The 27,880-nt window shown below is 49.2% G+C and overlaps 1 protein-coding gene and 1 long non-coding RNA gene across 4 annotated transcripts in view; both read right to left on the bottom strand.

Moving 5' to 3' along the window:
- Nucleotides 1-27,880, bottom strand: part of SNX29 (sorting nexin 29) — a 580,903-nt gene that overhangs the window by 24,589 nt on the left and 528,434 nt on the right. The gene's annotated exons all lie outside the window — the stretch shown is intronic.
- On the bottom strand, nt 3,717-26,784 carry LOC122701420. Its single transcript, XR_006343076.1, has 4 exons — nt 26,773-26,784; nt 13,429-13,436; nt 12,586-12,594; nt 3,717-3,909 (listed from the first exon to the last, which is right to left on the bottom strand). It is a non-coding gene; the product is annotated as an uncharacterized LOC122701420 (long non-coding RNA).

Below are 27,880 nucleotides of genomic sequence, written 5' to 3'. Positions count from 1 at the left end.
TCCCAGGTTCGAGCCCTGATCAGGGATCTAGATGGCACATACAGCAACTAAGAGTTCAGATGCTGCAATTCAAGAGCCCACGTGCCACAACTAAGGCCTGGTGCAGCCAATTTTTTTTTTTAAATGATTAGGAAATGTGAAGATGTACAAACAAAGTACAGCTCTGGGGCTGGGAGACTGGTGACCGTGCAGATTGCAAACCAGCCACACAGAGCCACCGAGCTTCTGGTTCCCTGAAAAGTACGAAAGCCTGACACATACTCCTAGGTTCTTTTTATAGGAAGCAGACGCCCCACCAGATGGAAGCTGCTGACTGCAAGCATGCAGTCCATTTTATGGATGAGTCAGTGAAGGCTTCAGGGGAGATCTTCTTCTGGTCTCAGAGTTAGTATCTGGTGATGCTGTTGTTGCTGCTTATCTGACTCTTTTGCAACCCCACAGACTGTATGTAGCCCACCAGGCCCCTTCTGTTGATGGGATTCTCCAGGCAAAACAATGGAGTCGGTTGCCATTTCCTTCTCCAGAGGATCTTCCCGACCCAGGGATCAAACCTGCAGCTCCTGCATTGGCAGGTGGATTCTTTACCGCTGAGCCACCAGGGAAGTCCCTGGCGATGCTTCAGGTGGACTAAAGGCAGTTTGACCACTGATCTGTACTCTTTGGCTCTGGCCTAAACCATCCCTGGGGCTGCCTGGCCTGTCAGCCCCCACGACCAGCCCCCAGTAAAGAGTGGCTGCAGAGTCTCTGAAGCGTTTCCCAGCTTGGCCACATTCCACACGTGCTGTCACTGTCTGATGCTGGAGGAGTTCAGCGCATCCGGGGTGAGTTCCTGGCGGAGGATCTTGGAAGCCTGCACTTGGACCGCCCTGGACTCCAGCCCCGTACCTTTCCTGTTTGCTCACCGTGCCCTGTATCCACTCACCAGGATAAATCAGAGCCAAGAGTGCGAGTCTATGCCGGGTCTTTGAGTTTTCCGAGTGGCTCACTGAATCTGTGGGTGACCTCGGGATCCCTGACACCCCACCCTCTCACTGCTCTTGAGTTCTGGGCCAGTGGGCACCAGGGTGCCTGGCCCATTGCTCTGTCCCTGGCACAAGGCAGGGCTCACTGTCCTCTGCATGAGGCGGCTCCCTGCCAGGACAGCCCAGCCTGAAGTCCAACCTTTCAGCTTGCAGGGCTGGCAGAGCCAGGATTAGATCATGGGTGTCCAGTTCCCAAGCGTGTCTTTGATTTCACCCTGAAACTGGGTCAAATGGGGGCCCTCTGCACCCCCTTCCCCTCTCCTCAATGGGGGAGCCCAGCTTCCCAGAGGCGCTAGGAGTAGGAAAACCAAAGGCGAGAACTTCTTCCTTCAAGGGAGACGGGGCCTCAGCAGGGAGCAGAGCGTCCGGCTCGGGGACTGGCTTCAGGTGAGGCCGTCTCGCTGGGATCCGGCCCCATGCGGCCTCGCTCCTCTGTGAGGAAGGAGGGCTCCACCCTGTCCAACAGGAAGGCACCCACTGCCGCATGTACCATTCTCAGACACCTGCAGGCGGGAGCCGGGCACCGTGTGAGGTGGGCCTCCACCAATGGGGGTGGGCATGTCGGTCCTGCAGGAGAGACCCCACGCTCACCCTGCGGGCCCTGCCCAGGGCGGCCCTCCTGGCCCGGGAGGCTGCCCGCCCCGCTGCGCAGGTTGTGGGCGGAGGGAGCAGAGAGGAAACCTCGGCAGAGAAGGCAGGCCCAGCGCGTTGGCAGGAAGGCTGCCCGCGGCCTGGGCCCCCACCCTCTGTGCCACTCGGGGCGGGGGCAGGGGGGCTTTCGGCCCGGCTGGCCCAGCCCAAGGCCACGAGGAAGCTCTGAAAAGACTCAGAGGGACCAGAGTTCCATGGAAACAAATTCTCCTGAGCCCAACCTGGGCAGTGGACAGGCCGGCCAGCCCTCCAGCGGGAGACTGCAGGAATTCCTTCGGAGTGCTCACTAAAGGGGAGAAAGCTAACATACACCGAGCGCCTACTGTTTGCCTAGCAACACGCCGGGCTCTGAGAGCATCGGGCTTGGCTCTGAGGCGGACAGCCCGGGCTTACGTCCCTGCCCTCAGGGGAGGCCGTGGGGCCGGGGCGGGTCCCCCACCTCACTGCTGTGCCGCCCTCTGTAGGCTGAGGCGGGTACCCGGACGGCCCCAAAGTCAAGAGGGTCAAAAAGTAAATACACGGAAGGCGCTGGGCGCCGGCTCTGACACAGGGAAGTTAAAATGAGTTGTTACCACAGCTGCATCCCTCTGAGGGAGGGCTAGCAATAAGCCTGTCTTACAGAGGAGGACAGGGTTTCCCAGGGGCTCAGCGGTAAAGAATCCTTCACTATCTTCCAGCGCAGGAGCTACAGGAGACACAGTTTTGATCCCTGGGTCAGGGAGATCCCCTGGAAGAAGGCATGGCCACCCACTCCACTCTTCTTGCCTGGAGAATTCCATGGACAGAGGAGCCTGGTGGGCTACAGTCGATAAGCAAAGAGTCAGACACAACTGAAGCGACTTGGCACGCACGCACAGAGGAGAACACTGAGGGTCAGAGAGGACCCGTGGTGGGAATTGAGAGACAGTTATCAGGGCAGCCGGCCCGTGACCGGCCCGTGGGAAGGGAGCCGTGGCAGCTGACGGCCGCTCTCACCTGAAAAGAGGCAAACCAACATGCAGCTCCCACGCTTTCCGCACTGAAGCCCTAACAGAGGTGAACTTTCTCGGTCAGGCGTGAGGAGCGTTCTCTGTGTCGGGGTTTCTCTGCCGCCCTCTTCCTATATATAGAGCAGCCGGAATACGCTGCAGCCCCGATCCTGCTTGCAGCCGTGAAGCAACACAGCAGCCCGCGTGTCCTTCTGGGGTTGAGCCTCTGAGTGGGGCCGTGGCAAGGAACGGGAAGGCCTGGACTCTGCAGCCAGCAGGGTCTGCCCTGGAATTTCAGGTCAGTCACTTAACCTGTGGAGCCTCAGCCTGCTCACCTGTAAAATGGCAACAATGCTAACCAAGTGACAGGCTTGAGGATGAGACTAGAAAAGGCATAGAAAGTGTCTCCCCCAGTCTCAGAGACAAGCTCCACAAATGACGGCTACCGTTAATTGTTATTGCCACTGTTGTTATTTTACAAAAATCAGACCCCAGTTTAGGTCCCAAACCCGGCCCGGTTCAACTAGTACCAGCTGTTCGGAGCATGGTCTTGACAAACAGCTGATACCACCTCTGGGCTGAGGCAGAGAGATGCTGGGCATCACCGTGGTGACAGACTGGGATGGCACATACAGGGGCGCTGGCATCAGGGATCCACAGCTGGACCCAAATGGATGAGCATTCCAGGTGCTGATTCAAAATGCCTGGGATGGAAGCCACTTCCCCCAGGGAGCCTGCCAGACTGCTAAATCAGCCCATACATGGCTGTGCTTCTTCTGACTCAAGGAAGACACAGCAAATGCTCATCGACTGAAAACCCACTAAGGTAGGGTGCTGGACAGGAAGGGGCTTAGAGGCCCCACAGCCATCACACTAGGGGGCTTAGGGCAATACACCTACTTCAGAGGTGAGGGCCAGAGACTCAGAGAGGGGACATGAGGCATCGAGGGTGGTGGTTGTTCAGTTACTAAGTCGAGTCTGATTCTTTGTGACCCCATGGACTGCAACACGCCAGGCTTCCCTGTCCTTCACCATCTCCTGAAGTTTGCTCAGATTCACGTCCATTGAGTCAGTGATGCCATCTGATGCCATCCAACCATCGCATCCTCTGCCTCCCTCTTCTCCTGCCTTCAATCTTCCCCAGCATCAGGGTCTTTTCCAATGAATTGGCTCTTGGCATCAAGTGTTTGATTCCAGCTATTTAAAGGCAGGTCCAGCCCCCTCCTCTGCCGAGTGGACCTTCTTCCTGCCCTGCCTGGGCTCCTTGCCTGGTATCAGACTGCCCTTGGCCAGTCCCTGGTTCAAGAAGGGACCTTGCTAGCTCGGAAGCTGAAGAGGCAGAATGTGGCCCCAGGAGAGTGGACCTGTGTTGACAGCACTGCTTCTGTCACAAGTCAAGGCTTCCATTCGGAAGAGAATGAAGATGACTGACAAATACCCAGACAAAACTACCATTTCAAAAGATACACGCACCCCTATGTTCATAGCAACACTATTCACCATAGCCAGGACATGGAAGCAACCTAAATGTCCATCAACAGGTGATTGGATAAGGAAGATGTGTGTGTGTGTGTGTGTGTGTGTGTGTGTGTGTGTGTGTGTGTGTGTGTGTGTGTGTGTGTGTGTGTGTGTGTGTGTGTAATGGAATACTACTCACCCATAAAAAAGAAGAAAACAGTGCCATCTGCAGCAACATGGATGCAACTAGAGACTATCACACCAAGTGAAGGAAGTCAGAAAGACAAATACCACATGATATCATTTACACATGGAATCTGAAATATGACACAAACGAACCTATCTGTGAAAGAGAAACAGAATCCCATGGACATAGAGAACAGGCTGGTGGCTGCAATGGGGAGGCGAGGTGAGGCCAGGATGGAGCGGGAGGTCGGGATTAGCAGACGTAAGCTTTTATATACAGGATGGATAACGACAAGGTCCTACTGCATAGCACAGGGAATGCAGTCAATATCCTATGATAAACCATAATGGAAAAGGGTATTTTTTAAAAAGAATATGTGTCTGTGTGTATAACTACTGGATCACTGCTGTATAGCTGTAATTAACACAACACTATAAATCAACTATACCTCAATGAAAAAGCAAAGAAAAAAGAAGATGAGGCAGACTCCAGGCTGAGGCAGAGCAAGTGACAGAGAAGACGGGGTGTGCAGCTTTGTGGGAACAGCCCCGCCCGGCCTGGCTGAGGGCTTTGCTGACCTGGTCCCAACCCCCCGACTTCCCTGCAAAGACTCTGTGCAACATCTAAAGCTACTGGTTACTTTCAAGGGTCAAAGACCGGGCACCTGAATGGTGAAAGGGGAACAACAGCTCTGGGGTGTGGACCAGGAGGATCAGGAGATTGATACAGAGACGGATGTCAGTGTCCTGTTACAGACGAGGCTCTCGGAGGGTTGCTGCCACGGAGCCCATACACGGCTGGCCAGTGTGTGACTGCATGTCCGGCACTGGGGTCTTCCCACCACATCCCAGCCTCCTGGACAAAGGGCAGAGGAGGCGCCAGGGGAGAGAGCCCAGCCCTCGCACTCATTCTGCTTTGGTCTCCAGTTGGATCCTTCTCAGAACTCCCAGGCTCCCCCATCTTCTTGGCTGGTCCCTGTCAGTTACCAGCCTCTACCAGCTGGGTGGCCAGGGCTTCATCGTGCCTCCCGCAACAAGGCTGGTGGCATTTTGCGCCCCGTGTGTGATGACGCCCAAGATTCCAATCCTTGCCCAGCCCTCCATCCTAGGCTCCAGGCTCCAAGACTCAGCACCCATCTCCACCCGCATGTTTGATGGGCATGGCAAACATACCACGTCCAAGGCCACCTCTTGATTCCCCCACCACAGTTGGCCACTTTCACTTAGTAAACATCAACTCTCTTCTGCGAGTTCCTCATCCCAACCACCCTGGGGCCAGCCTGACTGCTCTCTTTCCCTCATGTCCACATTGACCCACTGGCAAATCCTGTCTGCTCTATTTTCAGCATACATCCAGAATCTGACTGCTGCTCACAGCACGGCCCCACCCAGCCATTATCTCCTTTCGCCTCGGTGACCACATCATTCCTTGCCCGGCCTGCTGGCTTCTTTTTTGGTCCGTCATTATTCACAACAGCCACGATGGCTCCCACTGCACTCCAAGTCCACAGTCAGAGTCCTCCCTTGGCTGTCCTCCTTGCCCCCCTGACCTCACCTTGGGTGCTCTCCCCCATTCACTCTGGTCCCACTACACTGGCTTCCCTGACGCTTTTCCAGCAGGAGCTGCCTCAGGGCCTTTGCACTTGCTGTTTCTGCCTCCTGACTCAGTCCCTCAGGTCTCCATGATATCGAACGATCCTTGTGGCCTTCTCCAACCACACATGACACAACCCCAGCAAGCCCCTTCCCCTACACATTCCCTGGGTGGCTCTTTCCTGTTTTACTTTTCTCCAGAGTAATGACCATCTGACATATATGTATGTTTGTCATAGCTTTTCTGCCAGAAGCAACCATCTTCTAATCTCATGGCTGCAGTCACCATCCTCAGTGACTTTAGAGCCCAAGAAGAGGAACTCTGTCCCTACTTACACCTTTTTCCCTTCTATCTGCCATGAAGACAATTGCTTCTTGCAAGGAAAGCTATGACAAACCTAGACAGTGCGTTAGAAAGCAAAGACATCACTTTGTTGACAAAGGTCCATATAGCCAAGGCTATGGTCTTTCCAGTAGTCATGTATGGATGTGAGAGCTGGACTATAAAGAAGGCAGAGTGCTGAAGAATTGATGCTTTTGAACTGTGGAGCTGGAGAAGACCCTTGAGAGTCCCTTGGACAGCAAGGAGATCAAACCAGTTAATCTTAGAGGAAATCAACCCTGAATAGTCATTGGAAGGACTGATGCTGAAGCTCCAATACTTTGGCTACCTGATGTGAAGAGCTGACTCATTGGAAAAGACCCTGATGCTACGAAAAACTGAAGGCAGAAGGAGAAGAGGCCGACAGAGAACAACATCATTGAATGGCATCATCGATTCAATGGACATGAACTTGGGCAAACTCCGCGAGAAGGTAAAGGACAGGGAAGCCTGGTGTGCTACAGTCCGTGGGGTCGTCAAGAGTTGGACATGACAACTAAACAACAACAACATACATACATACATTTACATGTTCATTTGAGGTCCAAAAGGCAGTGACTTCATTTTATTCACTGTTGAACTCTCTGAGTCTGAAAAGGTGCAGGTAGTAGGTACACAGTAAGAATCTGCTGGCTGAGATGGATGAAACGGACCTACAGATGGAGGACTCTTCCTTCCCACTCTCCCTGCTCCAGGCCCACCGTGACGTCAGTGCCCCTCCTGGCCCAGCTGAAGCTGAGGCAGCCGAGCTTCTTCCTGGAACTCTGACAGATCCTGGGGAGAACTGAGTGTACCTTTTAGTGTTTAGACTAATTTTAATCTCTTTATTTGCACCTATTTTGAAAGCAATCCTAATCGCTTATATTTAAAAATCTCCCGTAATAAATGTACCTGCGTAGAACAGAGCTGCTTAAATGTCTCTGTAATTTTCTCATCATGTTTTCTTAGTTTTCTGGTCAAAACAACAGCTTTAATCACAGGGGTTCTACATATATTAAGAAATAAAAAGATTTTTGCTCCTTTGTTCTGAATCATTGTTTATAATTACCGATTGATCAAGTTAGTATTTATACTTGACTCATATCATCCTTCTTGGGTTGAAGAAGGAATGAAGAAGGGAAATTACTTTTGACTTGATGGCATAGAGCACTGACTACATACTTGGTTGTTTTATAACCACTGCATCAGTACCCACTGCCACGCTGTGAGGTCTGAGTTACTGGCTCCATTTTATGGATGAAGAAGTATAAGCGCAGAGAAGAGCATAAATTGCCCAAAGTCACGTACGTAGCTAAGAGACAGACTGGGGATCTGAGCCTGGGACTTCCCCACTCTTTACAGCTGTATTTTTTATTTACTTTTTGTATATTCAGATAGTCAAACTACAGTCCCCACTAAAGTGCAGGATAAATAAATAAATATCCCCCCATATCTGGGCTGCTCAGGCTCCCCCGCTGAGACTCATTCTTTCCTGATACCTCAGGTTCAGTTTCAGACACTGCAAGAAAGCAAGTATCTCAATGGAGCAAGTCACATGATTGTTGTGGTCGCCCATAAATAATTCATGTTTACACAATACTGTAGTCCATTTAAGTGTGCAATAGCATTAGGTCTTAAAACAATGTACATATCTTAATTAAAAAACACTTCATTGCTGAAAAATGCTAACGCCCATCTGAGCCTTCAGGGAGTTGCAATCTTTTCGCAACAGTAACATGAAAGATCACTGATCACAAATCACCATGGCAGATATAATCAGCATAAACAAGTTTGAAATATTGCGAGAACTACCAAAATATGCCACAGAGACAGCAAACGAGCAAAACGCTGTTGGAAAAATGGGGCTGACTTGCTTAAGGCGGGGTTGCCACAAACATTCAAGAGGGGGGAAAAACAGAACAAAACAAAACCTGCGAAGCTGAATAAAATGCGTGCCTGTATTTCTTCTCTCAGAAGGGTCTGCCATGCCTAGAGGTAGTCACGCCCCTCCCGCTGCCTCGGCCCTGCAGCACACAGATGGCAGTGGGCCAGGGCGGGGGTGCCCGCCCCTGCCTCGCAATATTTCAGACTTGTTTATGCGGATTATATCTGCTGTGGCGATTTGTGATCAGTGATCTTTCATGTTACTGCTGTGAAAAGACTGCGACTCACCGAGGGCTCGGGCTGTCCTGCCAAGCCCAGGTCGTACGGATTTTGAAAACCGGCAGAAGCAGCTGCGTGAAGCGGAGAAAGCCCAGGCCTGGTGTCTGCCCGACCTCGCTGGCTGCACCAACGATGGTCCCTCCCCGGCCATAGAAGCCTGCAGAGTCGGGGCCCAGAGTCTGAGCAGGAAGCCACCCAGAGCACCCACGTGCCCAGTGAGGGGGAGCGAGCTGGTTTTCAAAGGCTGCGCCCGGGTCTCAGGCTGGAATCCAGAGGCCTCATCGTGATCCCTGAAGCTCTCGCCTAGACCCCGACCTCATCGCTACCACCTGCCCGCCTGGCCCATGGCCCCCACCCTCCAGCTCCACGCCTCCCTCCTCTCCTCCTCCCGCCCTCTTTGGCTGGCTGACTCCCAGTCATCCTCCTCATGCCACAAACACCTCCCCAACGCCAGGCCAGCCCAGGCTCCTGTGCCATGCCTCAGGGACCCCACCTGGGTCCTGTGTGGCACCCACACGTATAACTGGAGCCCTTCCCGGGGTAACGGGGTCATAGTTGCTCTAACGGTGGCAGTGCCAAGGGGCCGCCCCCATAACACCCACCCCCAACAATGTAAAGATGAGTCAGACCCCTCCACGGACTGGGCGCCCTGACCTCCAGCTGAGCCTCCAGGCTGACATGAAGCCCCCTGAGGACAGACTGCTGGTCGTGTCTTCCCAAAGCCCAGAATGGGGCATAGGAGGCACAGAGGAGGCTCAAAAAGTAGCTTTAAATAAAGGACTTGATCTCAAGGCAGGGTGACGGCGAGTCTCCTTTCTACCCCTGCACCCTTGATATGGCTGCATGGATATCTGACAAAATGACTTAAATCAAAAAGGTGACAAAGACAGAGAAGGACATTAGAGATTAACAAAAGGTTCAATACAGCAAGAAGCAATAACAATTATAAACATTTGCCCCCCACCCCAAAAATGGACCAAAATACATGAAGCAAATATTGACAGGCTCAAAGGGAGAAATAGAAACAGACAGATGGAGATTTCAATACTCCAACTCTCAACAGTGGGACAGAAGCACCAGCAGGAAGATAAGTGAGAAAAAAGAAGACATAATACAACAAACCAATTAGAGATAACAGGTGTACACACATGCTTCTCAAAGCCACAGGGACATTACCCAGGATAGATCACATGATAGGCCACAAAACAAGTCTCAACAGATTTTTTTTTTTTCCAACAGATTTTTTAAAGATCAATTTTATATGGAATATCTTCTCTAATCACAAGAGGATGAAGTTAAAACCAGTAACAGAAGGAAAACTGGAAAATTCACAAATTGTTGCGGAAATTAAACACACTCTTAAACAACAACTGGATCAAAGAAAAAAATCACAAGAGAAATTAGAAAGTATTTCAAGAGGAATGAAAGCAAAATCTCAATATACCAAAACCTATGGATGCAGTGGAAACAGTGCTAGGGCAGAAATTTCTAGCTATAAATGCTTGCATTAAAAAAAAAAAAACTAGGAAGATTTAAAATCAGAACTCTTATTTTATGACTTTGGGAACTAGAAATAGAGCAAACCAAACCCAAAGTTAACAGGGGGAAGAAAATAAGGATGAGGACAGAGAATATAGAGAATATTCAACAGAGGAAATTAATGAAACCAAAAATTGGTTCTTTGCAAAGATCAACAAAATTGACAAATCTTTGTCTTGATGGACTAAGAAAAAAGAGGAACGACTCAAATGATTAAAATCAGAGATAAAAATATGGACAGCATTACTGATTTTATAGAAATAAAAAGGATTGTAAGAGTGCTATGAACAACTGCATGCCAACAAATTGGATAACCTAACTGAAATGGACAAATTCTTAGAAACAAAAAATGTATCAAGACTGAACGTACGAAAGAAATAGGAAATCCAAATAGATGCATTGCTTAGTAAGGAAAATGAATCAGTAATCAAAAATTTCCTGACAAAGGAAAGGCCTGGACCTGACTGCCTTGCTGGTGAATTCTGCCAAATATTTAAAGAATGAATGCCAGTACTTTTTAAACTTTTTCAAAATACAGAAGAGGAGGGAACACTTCTTAACTCATTCCATGAGGCCAGTATTGCCCTGACGCAAAGCCAGACAAAGACGCTGTAGAAACAGAACAAAAACTACAGACTCAAATCCCTGGAGAATATTGATGCAAAAAGCCTCAATAAAACACTAGCAAAAACAACAACAACCAAAAAAACAAAAAACAAACAAACAAAAAAACAAAACACTAGCAAACCAGAAGATTAAAAGGATTATCTACTATGACCAAGTAAGACTTATTTCTGGAATGCAAGGACGGCTCAACATACAAAAGTTGATCAGTGTAACAGCACACAAACACAATGAAGTGAAAAACAGATCATCTCAATGGATGCAGAAAAAGCATCTGACAAATTCACCGTTCCCGCACAACAAACACCCTTGCACCCGTGTCTCCTGGGGCACAGTCCTGTGCTGACTGTTCGGCAAGGACTTTAAGTGCGTTAGTCTCACCCAACCTCCCTTCGCAAGAAGGAGGAACTACAACTGCACCCATTTTATACAGGAGGTAACTGAGGCCAGGAGAAGTTAACACGTTATTGACCAGAGACATGTTAATATGTCTTTTGTTACCCGAACGGTATTGACTGGAGTGTTTCAATATCCACTTACATAACAAATCACCAGCCACAGGCGTCAGTCTCTGCAAAACTCCCCTGGTCAATAATGTGTTAAGCGACTCACCCCAGATGTACACATCTATCAAGCAACAGAGGACGTGGTCCATGCTCTGACGTGTCCATGCTCCGGATAGTAATAATTTCAGTAGCAGTGGTGAAGATGGCAAAAGCATATATCACATTTACCGTGGCCTACACAGTGTTCTAGATGTAATCCTCACTACAACCAAACAAGCATTGTGCTACTATTAATTTCACTTTACAGACAAGGAATTGGAGACTCAGAGAGGTGAAGTAACTTGTTCAAAGTCTGATGGCTGGTCGGGGGCAGGGTCCAGGCTGGAACCAGAGCTGGCTCCCAGGCCCATGCTCTTGGTTACTGCCCTGCACTGTCTGCTGAGATGGGGCCCAATCTCCCTCTTTTTTTTTTAATGCATATGTTCCTTCTTGTTGTTGCTTTTTAAATTTATTAATAATTGAAGCATAATTGCTTTACAGTATTGTGTTGGTTTCTGCCAAACATCAACAGGAATCAGCCACAGGTACATACATGTGCCCTCTCTGCTGAACCTCCCTCCCCACCCCACCCCACCAGGTTGTGACAGAGCCCTGGTTTCGAGTTCCCTAGGTCATACGGCAAATTCCCATTGGACATCTAGTTTACATATGGCAACGTATGTTTCCGTGTTACTCTCTCCATACATCCCACCCTCTCCTTCCTCCCCGCCTCCGTGTCTTTAACTTACACTCTGAATTCTGAGGGTTAACCGCACCTGAGGTCACTGCTGGGCACTGTTAGTGCAGAGGTCGGCGAGCTTTTGTGAAGGGCCAGGTGATAAGTATTTTAAGCTATAAGAGTCATACAGTCTCTGCAACCACTCACCTCTGTCACTGCAGTGTGAAAACAGGCACAGACAGTAAATAACAGACGGGCAGGGCTCTGTTCCCAATAAAACTTGATCTATGAAAACAAGCAGTGGTGGGATGATTTGAGAGAATAGCACTGAAACATGTATATTGCCATACTTGAAATAGATGACCAGTCCAGGTTCGATGCAAGAAACAGGGCACTCAGAGCCAGTGCACTGGGATGACCCAGAGGGATGGGATGGGGAGGGAGGTGGGAAGGGAGTTTGGGATAGGGGGACACGGGTACACCCGTGGCTGATTCATGTCGATGTACGGCAAAAACCACCACAATATTGTAAAGCAATTAGCCTCTAACTAAAATAAATTAATTTTTAAAATGTGGTAAACATGAGAAAAATTACAATTAGTTTCCATGCACATAATATTACAGATTACAGAATAAACAAAGCCCTCCTCCAAGTTAAAAAAACAAGAAAACAAACAAGCAGCAAGCCAGATCTGGCCCCTGGGCTATATAGTCTGTGAACCTCTAGTTTAGCTAACATGCGTGCTGTGTGCTCAGTAGCTTTGGACTCTTTGCGACCCTATGGACTGTAGCCCACCAGGCTCCTCTGTCCATGGGATTTTCCAGGCAAGAATACTGGAGTGGGTTGTCATGCCCTTCTCCAGGGATCGAACCCGCATCTCCCGTGTTGCAGGCAGATTCTTTTACCCACTAAGCCACCTGGGAAGCCCCTCCTTGATTTTCGGATGTCAGCAATGGTGGGATGCACCATTCATAGTCAATCACATCTTTCTGTAACAACAGGAACAAAAACCAGCGAGGGAGCATTAAATGTACTGGCCCATTAAAAGTCCTCTTAATTTTATGCAGCCATCTTAGACACTGTTGGTGAAACTGTTCAGCCTTTGCGGAAAGCAATCGTGTGTGTGTGTGTGTACACACTAGCGTACTCAATCACGTCTGACTCTTTTTGACCCCGTGAACTGTAGCCCACTAAGTTCCTCTATCCATGGAATTTCCCAGGCACGAATATTGGAATGGGTTGCCATTTCCTCCTCCAGGGGATCTTCCTGACCCAGGGATCGAACCTGCGTCTCTTGTGCCTCCTGCATCAGCAGGCGGACGCTCTAACACAGTGCCACCAGGGAAGGCCTAGTTTAGGCAAGAGTGGGGCCAATTCTGAACCACCCACTCTCCTTTATTTGGAGGCGACAAGCCAGGTAGAGGCCATACTCTGGGCTCTGAGAAGAGAAGAAAACAACCTGACCTTTGCTTTCTGTATGCACAGATCCCAGAGGAAGCAGGCTCCTCAGTCTGCTTCAAACTCGCTCTCCGTAAAAAGCCCCGGCTGGCAGAGACCCTCATCACCTGCTCTGACTGCAGCGAACGCAGCTCTCTCAAGATATGCCGTCCACAGGAGGGCAAAGTCCTGCTCCGAGACGGCAGGCCCTCGAGCCAGTGAGCCAGAGAGGTGGTATTTTATCAGCCCACGAGCTGGATGGGAGCAGCCCCGGGGGATGGAGCCAGGTGGGGGCAGGCTGGAAGGGTGACTGTGCCTCTGGAGTGTGGCAGCCAGGAGGCGCCGCCATCTGTGTGCCCTGGGAGTCAACGTCGCCCCCGCCCTGGGGGCTGCAGCTCCTCCATGTCTAAACAGGTCCACATGGCAAGCCGGTTACTCACCAGAACTCTGTGGAGCTGTTCGGGAGGCAGGGACTGTCTCTTTGTCACCTCTCCCCCATCCCTTTCCTAATCAGTCCTATTTCTCTGGGGGCCAGCAGGGTGTCTGCTGTTAGTAACTGTGCTGGTGGGGTGGGAACAGTTTGCTTGGGCCACAGAGCTTCACGGAGTGGCCACGAAAAGCCCAGCTCTGTTGCGTCCTGGTTGTGTGATTTTAGGCAAGTTGCTGGGCTTCTCTGAGCCTCAGTTTTCACATCTGGAAATAATGTGCACAGAGAAGGGGGATGATAATATCTAACAAATGCTTGTTGTTGGTCCACCCACCACGGGTCATGGACGGTCCACATGCAGGTGGTGTATTATTTCCTTGATACTTCCGGATTCTTCTCTGAGGGTCAGGCTATGGCAACCTTCCCCAGATCCTGGATTTCTGAGCCTGATCTATACCCCTTGCTATACCTACCCTTGGGATTCGTGCAGCTCTGAAATTCAAGCTGAATATAAATGAGTTAATCATCAACCCTCCCTCGGAAGCTCTGGGCATCCCACCAGGGGGGCTCTTACTGAATTTTCCCAGCCCGAAGCCCTGGCAGGGTTAAGAGCTTGAGCTTTGGAATCTCAGCTCTGCCCTTTACCAGCGGTGTGACCCACAGCAAATGACTCCACCCCTCTGGGCTTAATTTTCCTGCCCCTATGAAAAGGATGATAAGTGAAAATAATTCAGGTAACAGCTCTCTCGGGGGCTACAGGGGGAAATAAGTGGGATCTCCTATAAACCCTCTAATCCCAGGGTGTGACAGAATAAGGAATGACAACTGATTAATAAACGCCTGCTGGACAAATGAGCCATTTAATGGAATATCCTGGGAGAACGTACAGTCCCCATACAGTCCCCACATAAACATTCCGTACAGGCCCCAAGAAGGGACCTGCCTCTTCAGAAGAAGACTTCCCTGGTGGTTGAAGTGCTTACGACTTAACCTTCAAATGCAGAGGGCATGGGTTCGATCTCTGGTTTGGGAGCTAAAATCTCACAATTCTCCTAGCCAAAACACCAAAACATAAAACAGAAGTGATAGTGTAACAAATGCAATAAAGACTTAAAAAAAAATGGTCCCACATTAAAAAAAAAAGAGAGAGACAAGGGCTAGAAAGGAAATTTAGAGTCTCCACAGATGACAGAGCCATCAGGCTTCAGCAGACAGGCCCCAGGGCCCCTCCCAACAATCAGCTCCCCTGTCCAACACTCTTGATGTTCACTGCCTGATGACCACAGGGTCTGCCTCCCCCAACCCTGCCTGAGCATAGGGGGACACCCGTCCTTGGAGGCCCCGAGGCCATTCTCAGGAACAGTCCTAAGTCCGTGTTTGCCTGTGACAGTGAACTGTGCCCTGGGTGTTAAGGAACCGGGGTGTCGTGATTCTTGATCAATGCACACACCTCCCTCTCCCTCCTGCTGTGTGTTCTAAACAACAAAGCTGAGGACCATGGACTTATTTGCCGCAACAGCCTTCAACAATCAAAACTGCTGAAAAACCTTTGCCCCTGCTGACGAGAGTAAGAGGAAGAACTCCTGTGGCTTCGGGACGTGACAAGTCAGAGCTGGGTCTGGCGCCTGCAGTTGTGGGGTGACAGAGGTTGTGCTGAGGTCCAGGGCCTCTACAGTTGTGGGGTGACCCTGGCTGAGCCCCTCCCCTTCCATCCCACACCCTCGCTGGATCTGTTCCTCATCCACAAGAGGGCATGGCATTCTACCTCTGTGACCTCGGGTGAAGGGCCACGAGGGTCCCTGTTAGTGTGCTGAGACCTCTCGGCCTAGGTGCGTTAATAATTTTTAAAGTGCACTCAGTCGTGTCCAACTCTTTTGACCTCGTGGACTGTAGTCTGCCAGGCTCCTCTGTTCATAGGATTTCCCAGACAAAACCGCTCTCCTTCAAATATAGAGAGTGCATCACACCTCCACTTAAAGGCTGGCAGGAAATTACCTGCGGAAGCTAATTCTTCAGGACCTGCCTCGATAGGGTCTATAAGAGCATATAGCTGCCCAGGGCCACCTTTCATCAGAGAGAGAAATATCTCCTTGAAAATGAAGCCAGCACAGAGTCCTGTTGACATTAGATGAAGCTCCGGACCCAGCCATTGAAGTCATCGCTATCCTTGGGCTTTATAGTTAGGTGAGCTAATAGTATTTTTTTTTTTTTTTCAGTTTAAGATAATTCAAAGCAGCTTTCTGAAATTTTACAAACCAGAGTCCCTCGTGACACATATGCTTCTGGGGCCTTTAGAGACTCAGGCGTTTAGCATTCTGAGGGCCTATCATGGATCTAGATACCTTGTTTAGTCGTTCAGTCGTGTCCAACTCTGAGACCCCATGGACTGTAGCCCGCCAGGTTCGTCTGTCCACGGATTTCCCAGGCAAGAATACTGGAGTGGGTTGCCATATGATGTGCCTTTACCTCATTCTCCCACTTAAACTAATAATTTATTTTTGTAAAAAGCAGTGAGAGTATAGTGTTTCCAGCAATGAGTGACCTTAGAGTCAGAGACCAGGGATCAACACCCGCCTGGGACCAAAGTCCACGCTTCCAATGCTTCGCCATCAAACAGCACACACTGAGGAGTTAAAGTCAGGTTCAGTGTTGGCTCTGAAACCTGCCAAGCTGTGTGACCTTAGGCAAGTCCTTCAGTTGCTCTAGGCCTCAACTTCTTCATCTACAAGGTGGGAATAAGGATGGGTCTCACTTCTCAGAACTGCAGATGAAATGAGATCCTGCCGGTAAAATATGTAACACGAGGCCTGACACACGGCAGGAGCAACAGCGAGGTGGTCAAAGCGGAAATGGTGGGTCCTTTTAGGGACTCCGGGAGGAGACAACACTGCAGGATTTGAGAAAACTGGGGATTAGGTCTATCTCTGCTACACTAACTTGAAAAAAGAAAAAAAGAAAAAGTAAAGAAAAACAGCGAGAAGCAGGGCTCCACCCTTCCGGATGTATCAGACAAGTCTCCTTAAACCGATCACATATCCCACCTGGGGAGTCAATGGAAAGGCGCTTTGGGTTCATTACAATAAACATTCACTTAAGCTCCACAGCACAGATCAAACAGGAGGGAGGTTCCTGACCTCTGGATGGTTACACTGGAGGGCGTGGGAGACACAGGTCCACACAGGTCAGCACAAGGCCTAGCGGCCTCAGTGGAGGGAAGAACAGGAGGAGTGGGACTCAGCAGAGGCCCCCCACCCCTGCCTGATGGAGCTGGTACCGACATAGAGCAGGACCCTGCGGCCCTTGCCACCCCCCACTCCCACACCATGTCCTCTGCTGGCCTTCTGCCTGTGGAGAACTTTAATCAGAGAATACGTTTAATCAGAGAAGTGAGAAACGCTGAAACGAAAACAGTCTAAGGAGACTAAATAATAATAATGTACTCATCAAGCACAGTCAAGGACCTTTAGTTCTTTTCTCAAGAAAGGCTATAGATAATGTTCTGAGCTGTATCCTGCGAGCTGTCCCATAGATACCAGAACACCAGGTGGAGAAGTTAAGTTCATGGTGAGCAGACTGTACCCAGGACATGAGCTGCCACAATTCCGAGAACTGACCACAAAGAAATGGGAACAAGTGCGCCCTGGAACTGAAGATAAACTGGACCTGAAACATCCAAGATGATGCCAGTCAGCCCACCGATGACCAACTGAAGATGACTGTTGGAGATGACTCTGCTGTTTCTGCAGCAGCTCCTCACCCCCTGCTTGTCGGGTGGGGGTGGGGGGGAGTCAGCCTTTGGACAGATGTCCACCACCCTCCCCCCACAGCTGCCAGCACCTGAAGGAAAGCAAACGTTCCTTTCCACCAACCTGGCCTGTTTATTGGCTTTTGAGTGGCAAGCAGCCGGACACCCCACACATTCCTCTCAGTAACAGTACCAGCATGTCAAGTCAGCTAAAGAAAGACTTGATGGGGTCAGACAGAGATGTGGCCAGGGTCTGGACTTGTGGGAGAGGCTGGGCTGTGGCAAGAACCTGGGCAGTCCCTATTAGGGCAGGGTGATTAAAAACTGCAGAACAGAGTGGTTACAACCTGGGACCCTGGAGTCACACACATCTGAGTCTAAGATGTTGTCCTCATCACTCACTATGGATGGATCCTTTGCTAAGTTCATTAGCTTCCCAGAGCCTCAGTTTCTTCATCTGTAAAATGGGCCTAAACATGATACCTGCACTCCGAGGGAATACTGTAAACATCAAGTAAGATAATTCTAACAGATGGAGATATTAATTATTCTGGCAGACAGAAAGTGCTCGATAAATCCTGCCCATCACAATTACCAGGAACATTCCCCACCACTGAGCATTCACTCCCTGACATAACACATGTTTATACAGAACACTCCTTCTTAGCATACACAACTGGTCCATGATTCTTTGGTGTAGAAAACACAGAAGAAGGCATCCAGATCTGGGGAACAGAGTAAGCCCCATTCCACTCTGGGCCTCCCACCAAAAGCGGCTATAAAACCTGGAGAGAATGCATGAAGGGAGCTATCTACGGATCCTGAAAAGTCAGTAATAGCAGGTGGACTGGGGAAGATGACCACTGAACCTCAAGCGAGCTTACAATTTTTACTATCTTTTAGCCTGGATTCAAGACAGCCAGACACCTGAGTGTGGACAGAGAGGGATCCGGGCCAGCCTTCTGGTTCTATTCAGAGGCAGGAGAGTGGGTTCCTAATGGTCAGGAACAGTTGCGCGGGGGTTCCTTTGTTTCTCTTCTCTCCTCCCTCCGGTTCTCATGCCTCAGTCTGATCCTGAAGCACCCAAAACTCTGAGGGAGGGTATGGTGAGGAGAATAACAGCTCCCTAAAGATGCCCTGTGACTTCGCTCGTGGCTCAGATGGAAAAGCCTACCTGAGCCTATCTGCCTACAGTGCAGGAGACCCAGGTTCCATCTCTGGGTGGGGAAGATCCCCTGGAGAAGGAAATGGCAATCCACTCCAGTATTCTTGCCTGGAGAATTTCGTGGACAGAGGAGCCTGGCAGGCTACAGTCCATGGGGTCACAAAGAGTCAGACACGACTGAGCGACTTTCACTTTCAAAGATGCCCTGTCTCACTCCCTGTTACTTTATGTACAGAAGGGTCTTTGCAGATGTGGTTAGTTTAAGGCTTTGAGATGAGGAAGTGATCCTTGATGACTGGGGTGGGCCCAGTGTGATCACAAGGTTCTCGTAAGGAGACTGGGGGTCAGAGTCACAGAGTAGCTGATGCGGTAGAGGCTGAAGTGATGCAAAGAAGGGGCCATGGCATCGGCAGCTTCTAGAGGCTGGAAAATGTGAGCAAGCAGATTCTGCCCTAAAGCCTCCAGAAGAAACCAGCCCTGCTGAGGTCTCAATTTCAGACCTGTGAGACTGAGTGTGGACTTGTGACCCCCAGAACTCAAAGGCATTACAGTCGTGTTGTCTTAAGTCACTGAGTTTGTGGCAGGTTTGTTACAGCGGGCGTAGGAAACTGATATGGGGGAAATATTCTTCAAATGAAAGAGCTTTGGCCTCACAAGGCCAGGACAAATCCTCAGCGCTTTTTACTTCTGTGTCCCCCTGTTCTTGGTCTTGGATGTGGACATAGTTATGGAAGGTATGTGAATTCAAGGTATCTTAATTCAATCCTCACACGTTATACAAAAGTTAACTCGAAATGAATCACAGACCTAAACATAAAATTATAAAACTTTCAGCAGAAATTCTATGAGAAAGTCTGCAAGGAGATGAAACCAGTCAATCTTAAAGGAAATAAACCCTGAATATTCACTGGAAGGACTGATGCTGAGGCTGAAGCTCCAATACTTTGGCCACCTGATACGAAGAAATGACTCACTGGAAAAGACTCTGATGCTTGGAAAGATTGAAGGCAAAAGAAGAAGTGGGCAGCAGAGGATGAGATGGTTAGACAGCGTCACTGACTCAATGGACATGAATTTGAGCAAATTCTGGGAGTTAACGAAGGACAGGGGAGCCTGGCGTGCTGCAGCCCATGGGGTCACAAAGTGTCAGACATGACTTAGTGATGGAACAACAACAACAAAGGATATAATGCACAATGCAGGGAATATAACCAACATTTTACAATAACTTTAACTGGAATATAATCTATAAAAAGCAAATCACTATGTTGTAAACTTGAAACTAGTAAAACATTATAGTATATAAGTCAACTACATTTTTATAAAAGTCAATAGTAAAACAACAAACAACCAAATTTTTTTAAATGGGCACAAGACTTGAGTAGCTACTTCCTCCAGGAGGACACAATGAAGAAAAGTAGGCACATGAAGAGATGCTTCATATTATTAGCCACTAAGGGAATGCCAATGAAGACAATGACCGGATATCATGGGGCATCCTTTCAAACAGCTGTGACAACACCAAACAACCATGAGGGTGCAGAGCATCCGACACTCTCACACACTAATCGTGGGACTGCACAACAGCATAGGAATTCCAAGACACAGTTTTAGACTTACCCTACGACCCAGCCACCCTATTCTTAGGTATTACCCTAGAGAAATGAAAACTTCAGTTCACATAAAAAACTGCTCATGAATGGTTATATTTGCTCCATTTAAAAGTTGTGCACAAATGTCTTTCGTGAACAGATAAACTGTGGAAATTCATATGGTGGAACACTACTCAACAATAAAAGGGAACAGACAACCGATACACCTGCCAGCTGGGTGAATTTCAGAGGAGCTGTGCTCAGTGAGAGAATCCAGCCTCAAGAGCTTAGACGCTATATAATTCCATTTAGATGACGGTCTTGGAAAGAAAACTGCAGCGGTAAGATCAGAGCAGTGCTGGCCAGGGCTCAGGGATGGGGGAGCATGTGACCTTAAGGGAATAGCACATGACAGCTTTGGGGGGTGATAGGATTGTTCTTTATCCTGATTGCGATGATGGCTCTCAAATCTATACATACGTTAATATTCATAGAGCTGAACACACACACACACAGGAAATCAACTTTATGCTGCTTTTTGTTTTGTTTGTGGCCCTGCCATGCAGCTTGCGGGATCTTAGTTCCCCAACCAGGGACTGAACCCAGGTCCTGGCAGGGAAAGCATCATGTCTGAACCACTGGACCACCAGGGAATTCCCAGCATGTTGATTTTAAAAAGAAATTGTTTTATTTATTTTTTTAAAGTCAAGGCAAGCGGGACTCTGGTCAATATATGAAGGTATGAACCTGGCCCCTTCCCAGAATGCAGCGGGATGACCCCTCTCTGAGCCCCATTGTTGATTACTGGGCACTTGGGGCTCTAATCACTGGGTTTCCGTCCATTTTCCTACTGGTGGAAATATTATCTGGTGTAGAACTTTACAGCTGTGTCTCCCCATACCCTTTCACTTTCTACCTAGAACAAGATCTTAATCTGTGGTAGTTGCACAAATGCCCCCAGTTATTCACCCCCTCTGTGACTTTGCAGAGTCCTCTGGTTCTGACTCTTGGTTTCCACTGTGTTCCAGAGCATGCCTTGCCCAGCATGGGGTGTTAGCAAATACGGCACAGTCAGAGCTTGGTAGGTGCTGCAGTGATGGGGTTTTCCCCCATTCTCACTCTGCCATACATGCCCAGGCTGGCCTGCTGGTCCCAGTAGCCCTGTTATTCCCAGTCAAGGCCATTCCTGGACCAGCTGACAGTCAGCTGGCATAGAAGCAAATGACATAGAAGCAAACGTAGCCAAGATCAGCAGAACTTCCTAGTCCATCACCTAATATGTGAGCAATATGTTGTTATTATTTGTCACCAAGGTGTCAAGGTTGTTTATTACACAGCATTAACATGGCACTAAATAACTGATACATCACCCAATTAAGCAACCATTCTCAGTTACCATTCAGAGAGAACATTTGAAAAGAGCAGGGGGAAATGCAGAAAGCTGTGAAATTGTTTTACCCATGGAGAAAAAAGCTGCCACGGAGATTGATTATAATGTAGTGGAACAGAATAATCCCGTCTGCAAAGAGCACTCAACTTCTTCCATGTTGTGGTCTTATCCCCCAATATTAGAGAACTTTTATTACTACTATTATTATTATTATTTTTTTACTAACACCAAATTGGATGGCAGTTATTGTGTCCAAAATAACTTAATCTGCCTCCCTTGCTCCAAATTGAATTTTCAGATGCTCCAATATTTAAAAATAAAAGACATGAAGTAGGGCAAGCCAATTGTAATAATCTCGAAGCTGCCAACTCAAATCATTAAGACTGAAGTGAGAGTCTGAACAAAGAAGTGAAATGTGACTACAGCAAAAATAGCTCCCCTTGGAGAAGTTCCTAGTAGGTGATATTCCATGTAATCCTCTTAGCAAGCCAGCAAGGTCTGTGCTATTGGCCCCATTTTACAGCTCGGGACACTGAGGCACAGAGAGGCCAAGGCTGCTAGGTAGTGTGGTGGACATTGAACCCAGGTCTGTCTGACTCAAAGTCTGACTCTTTTAGTTAGTTAGACAGCAAGCTGCTGTTTTAATGTTGTAAGAAGCTAACAACAGAGCTTCAGCCTATCTGCTCATGTGATCCATCCATCACAGTGAAGAGTTACTGGGGTGAACAGGTCTGAGATTTTAGGGGCACCTGGCACTTTGCTGCCCGGTCACTGGGCTCAGCAATGTAGGGCTTGGCCATGGGGTTGCCGTCTGGATGCTAACATGATCACAGAGCACCAGCCTCCCAGATTAACTTGACTGGGAGTTAATTAACTTGAAAGGGAGTGACCATGGCTGGCAGAGCTGCAGAGAAATCTATACTGTCTCCCACACATCCTCAACAAGAAGGCTTGCTGTGTGCTCCTCAGGCCATCATGCTTTGCAAATACCACAGCTCCAAGGTCTGCCCTGATTCTGGCAGAAAGGAGTTGTGTATCCTCCAGCTAACAGAAGCAATCGTTTTTCCCCCACAGCCACAGCTCACCCAGTAAACACTTAGGATGGGCCTGGTCTAAGTGCTTCAGCACTGGTGAAGCTCTGAACCAGCCTTCTGAAGTGGTGGTTGGGGTAGGGGGGTCCTAGTCTGAATTCCATTTTTTCAAATGGGGTTGTTGAGGCATAACGTCCTTAGAGGGTCTGATCTGAGATCACTGAGCTAGTAAACGGGATGGTCTCAAGTGGAACCAGGGTCTGCATGACTGTATCTCTTTCTCTCAACAACAATGCAGTTAGCTTGTACCTTTAATGCAAAAGTCATAAAACACGTTGCATACTGACAGAATGGCTTGCTTCCTGTTGCATTAGTAACTTCTCAACCTGCCTTCCCAGAACAAGCTAGTGAGAAAAACATCCAAAACTCTGTCACAGCAAGTTCTTATGTGCGAAAAAGAAAAATAAAACAAGGCATCCTCTTCTCGCTCAGCAGTCCATGACTCGCTTTATCTTCTGAGTGATGCTTGCTAAGCCAGCAGATGGTGTGTTCAAAGGAGAGTTCCCAGGGCCCAGGCAGAACTTCGGTTCACATTTCTGGTCCAGTTAAAACATCCAAGGTGTATTAGATTCACGAAGAACAAGAAAGGGCTGAGGCTTGTGAGCAAATCAGTTGAGGAAGGGACGGGAGAGGTGTGAAGTGCTTGAGGAGCAGGTATCTGAGACTGCTTTTTTCAACTGGGTCAAAGCCCTCATGAGTTCCAAACCCTCAGCCCCATTTTCCCTTTCTTTCCACAACATTTACTTTGGGAGCTAACCCCAAAGAGTCAGAGATGGGTAGGACCTTGGACAGCACAGTAAGAAGCTATGGTGCAGAAAGGTTTAAAGCAGTGGCCTGAGCCCATGCTAGGGACCCCCCTACCCCACCCCCAGAGGAGAGGCAAGTAGACAGTGATGAGTGTGACAAAGCCAGGCTTACCTCCTGGGGTGTGGAGAACCCACAATTAGAATCCTGAACTTGGCAACAGCCCATCAGAAGATACTTAGGAATGCTTTATCATGAGTTTCATTTTGATGGAATCATGACACAGAGTGGAGACTGCCAAACCACCCAAACAAACCCAGCTTACACTCCTCACTCCATCACCTCCAGCTGTGAGACTATGGCAGGTCCTGTCACTGTCAGAGGCTCAGTTTCCTCATCTGAAAAATGGGAACAATAACCCCAACCTTAGAGGGTAGATGTGAGGACTTAATGAGAGAACAGCTCCTGGCCCATTTCCTGGAGTCTTCTTACCTCTCTCCTGCCCATGGGACCTGACGGATTTGCAGCTTGCTAAACAAGATTCAATGACACGGACGTCCCTGGAGGTCCAGGGTTTAAGAATCCACCTGCCAATACAGGGGACATAGGTTTGATCCCTGATCTGGGAAGATCCCACATGCCATGGAGCAACTGGGGCTACAACTGCTGAGCCTACGAAACCTGCGTGCTCTACAGCCTGAGCTCTGCCAGGAGAGAAGCCACCACAGTGAGAAGCCTGCATGCCACAATGAAGGGTCACCCCTGCCTTGCTGCAACTAGAGAGAAAAGCCTACATACACAACAATGAAGACCCAGTGCAGGCAAAAATTAAAAAAAAAAAAAAAATAGATCCAATGACAGACCAGCTTCTTGGGCTGGAGCGGGGTTGATACCTGGGTCAGGTTGCCCTCAGCTGTGGGGGCTGTCCTGAGCACTGTAGGGTACTGAGCACCATCCCGGCCTCCCCCGACTAGACTCTAGTACCCCGCCTCTTATAGCTGTGATAACCAAAAATGTCTCTAATGACTGTCAACTGTCCCTGGGCTTGGGGAGGAAGGCAATAATGCCCCTAGTTGAGAGCCATGGAGTTAGAGGCAGGAGGAGACCCAACAGGGGTTAGATGGGTAGGGGCAGTGAGTGGGGAAAAAAAGGACCCACACAAACACAATCATAGTAAAAAGCTGCTCTGCACAAAAGCCCTTCAGGTCAACTGTACCCATGAAGAGAATCTATTTCTTGAACTTAACAGGTGAGATGACCAGACTTCCTTTTCAATCCTAATTGTTAGTCTCTCAGTTATTTCCAACTCTTTGCAATCCCATGGACTGTAGTCTGCCAGGTTCCTCTGTCCATGAACCTAAAAACCTGTCAATAACTTGTCAACCCTAATAACCTGTGACCAATTCCCTGGAAGGGTAACTGTCCTCCAAGGATCCATGTTCCTCTTGCTAGGAGCAAAACCACATAATTACTGGCCATGTTCTTTTTACAGGTAAATAAGCATGGCCTGTGGTTACACAAGGCTTCCCTGGAGGCTCAGAAGGTAAAGCATCTGCCTGCAATGCAGGAGACCGGGTTCTACGGCCTGTGGTTACACAAAGATAAGAAATAAAAGAACTGCCCTGGAGAAGATGTGGGAGGCTCTGGCAGGCACCCTGCCTGGAGGAGCCGAGTATCTGGCTGCTCAAGGCCCCTCTCTGGGAACACGGTACCTTCGTCACCGTGGAAGCAGGCAGGGCTGACGGGCTGCACTTGGAAGTTGAGTCGATGTCTACTGCCTAAGGCCTGTCCCAGTGGACAGTCACTCACCAGGCCTCAGTCAGAACTGCAGGGGCCGCTGTGTCCTGAGCATCTGGGGTCAGAGCAACCCTGGCTGTTATCCTATTGTTACTGTCCTCTGTGACTGCCTGACTGGGTCACTGCCTGCTTCTGCCCTGGGTTTCTTCAGGTTTTAAACAGATTCATCTAATGCAGGCCCTTTGGGCTCTAGAAGGCATGTGAATACTGTGGGCCACATGCAGCCCACAGCTGTTGTGTCTGGCCCACAGACAAACAGACAAATGAGCTGCCAACTAATTTAAGAGTCAGATTTCAGATCAAGACATAAGCTTCTGCCATCTCTTGGAAAGTTCACAGACCACCAACCTGTGGTCTCAGTGATAATCAACCATGCTGAGGAGGGCCTGACGCTCCGAGTTCCACTTCCCACACCTCCCTATTGACACAGCTCACTGGCTTCATCCACAAAAAGGACCTGCCTGGACCCTATCAGCATCCGAGTTTGCTGCGGTCATCATCCAGTTGATAGGGATACACTCGGGGTGTTTGTCTGCTCTGTTGATCCCAGATGATGTAAGGTGCAAAACCTCCATAAGCAAGATGGTGAAAGATCATAGAAACATGGGGGGGCCTCCCACCAGGGCATATCTGTCCCAATTATGGTGCCAGTCCTGGTGGTGAGCTCTGTCCTCTCCCAATAACCACCTGATTAATAACGGCGGGGTAAGAGGCACAAGTTAAGACAATGACAAAGGCAGCAATGGAAAAAAAGCCGTTTTGAACTGGGGATGAGACATCAGTGCTTTGCCCCATCAAATCCAAATGCACTCAGTTGCTCAGTCCTGCTAACCCCTTTTACGACTCCGTGGACTGTAGCCTGCCAGGCTCCTCTGTCCATGGGATTTCTCAGGCAGGAATACTGGGGTGGTTTGCCATGCCCTCCTCCGGGGATGTTCCCGACCCAGGGATCAAACCCGTGTCTCTTGCATCTCCTGCATTGGCAGGCAGATTCTTTACCACTAGCGCCAACTGGTAACCTCCACATCCAAATGAAGCACCAGTGTATCAGAAAAGGAGTCAAAGGTTCTGCAATCCTAGCGGACCTCTATCTGATCAGTTACTGAAAGGGACTGCTGCTCAGCTGTGTCCAACTCTTTACGACCCCATGGACTGTAGCCCACCAGGCTCCTCTGTCCATGGAATTTTCCAGGCAAGAATACTGGAGTGGGTTGCTGTTTTTTTTTTCTCCAGGGATCTTCCCAACCCAGGGATCGGACCCAAGTCTCCTGCATTGCAGGTAGATTCTCTAATGTCTGAGTCACTAGGGAATCCAGGACCCCAAAGGGTCATGATTTCTGAAATAACGGCTAGACACAGGCCACACAGGCCACCAGGGCTGAGTCCCCAGGTGAAGCTTTGAACTCTGCAAGGGGCTCCACATCAGAATGAACTCCCCCAACCTACGAGACTAGGCCAACAGTCCTTCAGGACCTTGGACAGCTACCAGGTCCGGAAAGGTCCCTGCAGAGTCCTGCCCGTCAAAGGCGCAGGTTTCTCAGCTCTGCGCCCCCCTCAAAACCCCAGGCAGCTGGCGATCTCACGGGCGCTCCACCCCGCCTGCCCTCGATGACTTGTTCGTGGCGCCCTCCCCCGACGCGGGTGGCAGGGACGCCGCCACAGTTGTGCTCCGCCACCTGCTCCGTGCTCCTCAGCCAACTTGGCAGCGAGGAAGGAGGACAGCTTGCTATTCTTACTGCTCTGGGACTAGGTGTGAATTTGGCAGCTTGTTCACGCAGAGGAAGACTTCTTTGGGAAATGCTCTCTCCCCTGGCAACCTGGACCCAGCTCTCCCCAGGTTTCCGCCTCCTGTCCCCCTGCTCTGCCGGCTCCTGGCCCCTCCTGTCCCAGCTCCTTCCTTGTCACCTCCTCTTGCTCACCCTATTTCCCAGAGGGCCCTACCCCAATGCCATGACCCCCATTCCCAAGTTCGTGCCGGGAAACTGTCTCCCAAGAAGGGTTGCTAAAATCCTGAAAGAGATGAGTCTTAGGGACTGCAGACTAATTCCTGTGTGTTTTCTTGGAAATTCACCCCCCAAATCACAAGTTATTCTTAAAAAAGTCCCAACATTCTTCATACAATTTACTCTTTATTGTGGAACTCTAACATGATCTGCTCAATAAGTAAGAAATGCTAAGTTCAGAGGTGTTTCACAAAGAATCATAGCCTAGAGCAAATATTCAAATGCGGGAAATGCTAGTGAACACTAAGGAGCCCTGTTCGGATAATAATGCAACATGTGAATCTCCTATGACAGTCCTGTGTCAAAACAGGCAATTTAAGGACATTTTGTGCTTCTGAAACTTATTTCTTGGAATGCCATTCACATCAAGCATGGTGCTGTACAATCGTTAAGTGTCCAACTCCTTGTGACCCCAGGGACTGCAGCATGCTTCCCTGTCCTTCACTATTTCTCAAGAGTTTGCTCAAACTCATGTCTAGTAAGTTGGTGATGCATCCAATCATCTCATGATCTATCACCTCCTGCCCTCAATCTTTCCCCAGCATCAGGGTCTTTTCCAATGAGTCAGTTCTTCACATCAAGTGGCCCAAAGTATCAGAGCTTCAGCTTCAGCATCAGTCCTTCCAACAAATATTCAGGGTTGATTTCCTTTAGGATGGACTGGTTTGATCCCCTTGCAGTCCAAGGGACTCTTGTCAA

This window comes from Cervus elaphus, chromosome 10 (assembly GCF_910594005.1).
Source record: "Cervus elaphus chromosome 10, mCerEla1.1, whole genome shotgun sequence".
In the NCBI taxonomy this organism is placed as follows: Eukaryota; Metazoa; Chordata; class Mammalia; order Artiodactyla; family Cervidae; genus Cervus; species Cervus elaphus.
The sequence above is the reverse complement of the archived record's forward strand: the minus strand, read 5'-3'. Positions and strand labels throughout refer to the sequence as shown.